Below are 6,894 nucleotides of genomic sequence, written 5' to 3'. Positions count from 1 at the left end.
TGGAAGGTGGAGCACAAACACATTTGAAAATTTGTAAATGAAAATTCTAGACAACCTTGTTATATGCAACTTGACAGTTAAAAACCCGAAGGAAACAAAGCAAATATAGTAATGTGCATTACCACAATATGATGCCTTAAGCATATTCTGAATATCTTTTATAGTGAAATTACCTGCCTGCTTGAAATAGAAATGTTATAGCATTTAGAATAAACTGTAGCCAGAAAGTTTAAAAGCAGTTCTCGTATCCATTACTTTTCTTACCCTGTCAGCATCTCCAAACCTTCCAGCACCAGCAAGAATATTGGACATGAAAACATAATCCCCAGAATATTCTCTCTCCATCTCCAGTATTCTCCTCATCACCCTCTGACTAATTTTAACATTTCCATGAAAATTGCAAGCACCTAAAAGTGTCCGCCAAATCACGACATTGGCAACCTCAAGAGGTGCCTACAAAGCAATATTTTCAGCTTCCTCCAACCTGCCTGCCCTTCCAAGCATATCTATTAGACAGCCATAGTGCTTGATATCTGGCACAAGCTGACAATCATTAGCCATTTTATGGAAAAACTTGAGCCCCTCCTCCACCAATCCTCCATGACTACACGCGTTTAAAACACTCAAAAACGTCACATGATTTGGCTTGATCCCAGCCTTTTCCATGGTTTCAAAATACTCTACAGCCTCTCTTCCCAGACCATGCATTGCAAAACCTGAGATCACTGATGTCCATGATACCAAATTTTTCTTGCAAGCAGATATCTCCTGAAAGAATCTGCTTGCACTTGCTATGCATCCACATTTTGCATAAGATTATATCAGTGAATTCATAATGCGTATATCAGAGGCACTGAAGCCTCTCTTTTCCGCATAGCCATGGACTGATTGACAAATCACAATGAACCCAAGATTTGAAATGGCTGGGAAAATGGTCAGAAGAGTCACTTCAGTTGGTCTTATGTTATCTCAAATAACCATTTCCCTAAACGTAGTCAATGCTTTACTAGGCTTATTCATGCGTGTGAATCCATCCATAATAATTGCCCAGGAGAAAAACACTCCGAACTGGCATTTTATAAAATAATGACAAGGCAAGGTCAAACTCACCGCATTTAATCAAACCGGTAATGTAAACACAGTATTTTTTTTTTTCCCAGGCATTCTGTCGAGCACTTGCGCCGCTTCGATTAAGAGACCCCAGGTTGGGTACATCTGAAGTAAAGCAGTTTGCACATATAAGTGGAAGTGCAAACCCACTTTGAATATGACAGAATGAATCTGCATTCCAAGGTGAGCGCAGTTTGAATTGGCACAGGCATGACAGAGGAAGGCATGAGTATAGCTGTCAAAGGAACAATAAGTCAGAAATGCATGGCAGTTTAGGGAAGGTATACCAAACCTAACAGCTTCTTCAGGAAAGAGGCCAAGAGAGTAACAACGAATCAGAGTGTTGAAGAGAAGCAAACAGGAAGAGGCGCAATAAAAAGGGTATAGAAGCATCCCAGAGGTGATGATATGACAGTGGCCTTGCTGGGCAGCTTGGTGGTTTGATGCGTCTTTGAGTAGAAGAGAGACCAACTGCTGCGGATGCTTGGCTCAGGAATGGCAGGAAGACATACTAAATTCAGAGGAAGGATGGCGTTGAAGAATTTGGAGAGACATGGCTACTAAACAAGTGGACACAGGGTTCCTCCCCCTCAAATTTGACAGAGGAAAGAATGGTCACAAAGACTGAGTGTAACATGGCCGTTTGGCAAACATTTTTTTTTGTTTTTACTACTATATAATTGTTACACCATGACAATAAGATTCATCCGCTGGATTATTGTTGTGCATTGCAATAAGTTCAAAGGTTTCAAAATTTTTTATTCAAAAAATATTTCTTAAAGTTACATTTGTTTATCTCAATCTCGTGAATACACAACTAATATAATGCTGGGTGAATTACAACACTGGATCTGCTCTTCTATATATGTTACTTTCGTTTTTGTTTACATTTCTTTCTCTTTATGCTTCTGTGGAGGATGAAAGCTAGGTCACCAGCTAGCTGTTGTAAGTTCCCTAATTCAAAATATATTCAATATTATATATGTTTGCTTTTTAATGACTTTAATTTGTTTCTTTTACTTCTTGTTTGACGAATGTTTGGTAAGGAACTAACAGTGGGGGTTATAACATCATTTTTTTTTAATTAATATAGACAATTTAAAGACCCAGACACCCTTCACACACAGACGCCCACTCCTACTTGGCAACATAAGATATAGAATCGAGACATAAGCTCTTGGTAGCATTGTAGCGTCTAAAGGGCAACTTTCAAGGATGATCACATCTTGGGCTGTATATAATAACACTACCACATTTTAATGATTCAAGAGTTCATACACAAACTTATGAATTTTCCTTGTTAATTAATTAGTGATTAATTAAATTTAATTAAATTACAACCCAAAAAAAAAAAATGAAAACTACGACGTTATATCCACCCTCAGCGGAGTGGAAAACTTGTATATTATTTTACAACTTTTAACATCATATATTTGCTGCACAACTTACGTGGATGGCGAAGAAGACCTCCTTTTAGGCTCCAAACCATCAGTGAGATGCCACTCTGAAAAATCAATTACATTAAAAGCTATTCTATTTAATAAACTCAAGATAATGGACTCATCATGGCTATGGGTCTTATAATTAACTATGGAACAATTGCCCACACAAATAATAATGGTTCAACTTACGAAGATAATAGATTAAACATTTTTGTGCCAGAATCAAATTTATTTTATTTCGAGCACATATTTACTTGCCTCACTAGATTCTGCCCGCATATAATTTTTTTTACTTAATACAATAAACATCCCAGTTCCCCTTCATATTATTGTTTCAACCGAGAGTTTCAACCAAAAACAGTTTAATGTAGAGACTTGAAGTATGGATCAGAGGAAAATATGTTCGAAAACAAATAAAATTTATTAATATAGTTGTGTTATATTTTTCGGACCCCCTACTCTAATCATACTTCAAAATATATCTATGTCCTTGCGTGTAGAAGCATTTTTCCTTTTTCTTCTTCTTCTTCTTTTTTTTTTTTTGAACTTGAAGTCAATGGAGTTCGGGGGATGTATGTGTGTATGTATGTATGCCCCAACCAATCAAACAAATACACGGTATCTATAAAAAGAAAAGCCAGGAATTATATAATATATGCCAACTATTCTATTTCTGATCAATCAAAGCTAGTTCATGCTATGAACAAGCTACTAATTATACATATTTTTCTTGTATTTTGATAAAAAAGATATCTAATTGGTTATATATGTATTTATGTTTTTTAATTTAATTTGGAGTGTGTTTTTCACTTAATTAACTGGCTTAGGGGATCCGAAATCAGATCAATATGCGTCGTAGCACTCCCACACCTTAAATAAGTGGTTAGATAGATGAATTAGACGTTTGATGCGTAATCCTTGTGAATGGAGCACATTTAGTTGGAAGGGATTGGTCTATTACCTTAAAATGATTAGTTTTAATGCCCCTCGTGTTTCACCACAATAAATAAATAATAATGTATTCCCTTTGGTCCACAATATAAGTCATTTTAACTATTTCGTCAATATTAAAAAATGTTAATTAATTCATTAGTTGTGTTTTAAATAAATTTTTTTTTCCAATTTTTTTCATGTTAAATAAAGCTGTGAAAGAGAGTTAAAAATACAATGAGTTATATTTAAGTATTAATTGTAGGGACAAAATTAATAAATAAGTATTAATTACTCTTTAAGTGACTCATATTTTAAACCAAGTAATCCTTCTAGAAGTGACTTATATTGTAGATCAGAGGGAATATATGAATGAATAATTTGAAGTTTTATTGAAGGCGAGAGACTCATTGATAAATTAATAGTTTGAATAAATTAAAGGGAATTCAATGTAATCTATCTTTTATATGCCCAAGCTTGATTGGTATATATATTCATCTACTGAAAAAGAAGAAAACAAATTAAAGGAGATGAACCTTGTCATACGGCATAAATAAAAATTTCCAACCACGTAATTGTTAATGATAATTTCCACAAATGATGTTGATTGTCAGTGTTGCTAAATTCGAGAAGTATTACTTACGTAATTAGAAATTTATCACATAACTCAGTCATACATGCCACGACAATATTTTATTTCTACTTTTTAAGACAGCTTTCATGACCATAATGCCTCACATGAAATTGATTGATGTTAACCATTGATTAATTCTATTACCACTACTGCAATATCTATGTCTTTACGTGTAGAATATTCTATAGAAGAGTCCAACGGGTTTTTATTCTTTTTAATTTTTATTTATTTTGACCTTCAAGTCAATGGAGCTCGTGATTTGTATCTTCTCCAACCAATTATATGCATATTAATCTCTTTTTTTTAGTTTAACAGAAAAATTAATCTTTTAAGTTTTAACTCAATTATGACTTGCACGTATGAAAAGTTGGAAAAGCCACAGTCACTCCGCTGTTCCCTTGTATTAATACAGATTTTGATTCACGTTTGATCGGTATAGTCATCTATTGAGGAAGAAGAACAAAGGAGAAAAACCTTCTCACACGGTATGAACAAAAATTTCCAAACACATCATTGTCAATGATAGTGATGGTAATAATAAATTCGATTGTCACTTCCATTGCGAGAAATAAAAGGCACAAGTCAGTTATGCATGCCCCGACAACTTCTTATTTATACTTTTTCTAAACATTTTTCATGACCAAAATACCAGAAATGAGAATGATTGATGTTAACCATTAATTAATTTTAAGTTATAAATTAATGAATTATTTCAAATAAACTTTGGTCAGTTGGTTGAAACAATTTGCCTCCTTAATAAGAATTAAGACTGATCAAATTAAGAGGATGGTAACTCAAGTGTGTATAAATGTTATCGTGCAAGCAAAGAGTGGTTAAAAAGAATAAAAAGCCGTTAATGAACGATGCTCGGTTGCATGCTTTTCAGGAATGGAAAGCAAGTTGAGATCTTAAAATAGAGACTTAAGTCACGCTATTTCGAATTCTCTAAAATTACTTATAGATTTTCAATGTTCACCAAGAAATGAAGGGGTTATCAAATGAAGAGTAATCCATTAATTATAGTAGGGAGTGAGATTTTTAAGTATCCTGGAAATAGAGAAAGGATTAAAGTGGTTCAAAAAAAAAATCTCTAATGCTTGAGAGAGATTGCACATATTAAAAGGATTTTCATTTATGAGTAATTTTAATGCAAATAGTTAAAGATGGTATTTTAAAAAAAATCAATACATTTTTTAATAAATAACTAATTTTTTAAATTTATGTAACTTAATTAGGGAAAATGAAAGAAAAATATCTGTTAAATTTTAAAATGATAAATATGTCATCCGAACTATTCTTGTAAAAATTTTGAGTATTTGACTACTTTTCTAATGATTTTGAGTCAAAATATGTTAAAATCACATATTTATTATTTTAAAATTTAATAGTGTTTTGCCATTTTATATATTACAGACAAAAGAGTCATTATTTAAGGCACTGCCTTGCCCTTACCTCGTTCATATCACATCTTACTCTACCAATCAAACTGATACACGTTAGCTATAAAAAGATAAGGTAGGAACTTACTCTGATAAGTCAAAGCCGTGTTTGTCCATAGATATAGTTAATTCACTTTGTGCCATAATTTATAATTTATTTTAAAAAAATTTGTTAATTACACATATCATGATTTCATCAAAAGATAGTTATACTGCATGTGCTTGGTAATGACATTTTAAAAAATCAATATATATTATTTTCAATAACTAATTTAACCAATATTTTTAAATTAGTTGTCTAACTTTTATATTATTGGGAGGAAGCACTGATAAATTAACGCAACATAGTCATTTTCTTTTCTTTTTTTTTCATATTTTGATATCTAACTGTTCAATTGGAAGAGATTAGCCTTAATGGTTACGGTCAGTGGAGTATGGTCCTCGTATTTCACGAGAATAAACAAATAACGATATATGTGGATGATCAATTTAAGTTTTATATTTTGACGGCATGAGACTGATATAAATAAAATTAATACTAATTTAAGTAATATTAAAAAAAATTCGGTGTCCTTTATAGTCTCATATATATAAATGAAATTAATATTAATTTCAATAATATTAAAAGGAATTTGGCGTCATTTATACTCTCATATAAATATAATTAATACTAAGTTCAGTAATATTAAATTCGGCGTCATTTATATTTTGATTCAAGCTTGATTGGGATATTCAAGCTTGAAATGGTTAAAGAGATGAACCTTTTCATATGACATGAATGAAAATTTGCGATCACAAAAATTTCGTAGAAAATGGTGATGGTGATGGTAAATTTGAGGAGGGTCAGATATATTCACTAAAAAAACAGCGAATTAGCGACGGAAACAAATTCCGTCGCAAATTAGCCATGAAATTTGCAATAGAATTCGTTCCGTCGCAAATTAGCGACGGAAATTCCGTCGCTAATTTTTTTGACAGATTAGCGACGGAATTTCTGTCCGTCACTAAATTCCGTCGCTAATCCGTATTTAGCGACGGAATCTTTTTCTATCAGACAATTCCGTCGCTAATCCTTAAAAAAATTAGCGACGGAATCTTTTTCTATCAAAAATTCCGTCGCTAATCCGTAAAAAAAATTAGCGACGGAAATTCCATCGCAATTCCGTCAAAAATTAGCGACGGAATTTGTTTTCGTCGCAAATTCCGTCGCAAAGTTTAAGAAAATAAATTACATAGGATATATATACAAGTAGGAAAATACTGTTTATCATAATCTATTTAAATCATTTAATTTTTTTATAAAATAATTTATTAGATTTTATTATAGTAGTTATTTTTG

General features: G+C 32.2%; 1 pseudogene; it reads right to left on the bottom strand.

The window, feature by feature from the left end:
* Positions 1 to 204: 204 nt before the first annotated feature.
* LOC114751202 (pentatricopeptide repeat-containing protein At1g09220, mitochondrial-like) lies at positions 205 to 2,297 on the bottom strand (annotated as a pseudogene).
* Between the last annotated feature and the right edge of the window lie 4,597 nt (positions 2,298 to 6,894).

Source organism: Neltuma alba, unplaced genomic scaffold, assembly GCF_004799145.2.
Source record: "Neltuma alba isolate B1F8T4 unplaced genomic scaffold, ASM479914v2 tig00006815_pilon, whole genome shotgun sequence".
Classification (NCBI taxonomy): domain Eukaryota; kingdom Viridiplantae; phylum Streptophyta; class Magnoliopsida; order Fabales; family Fabaceae; genus Neltuma; species Neltuma alba.
Note: the sequence above shows the minus strand (reverse complement) of the source record. Positions and strands in the feature narration are given on the sequence as shown.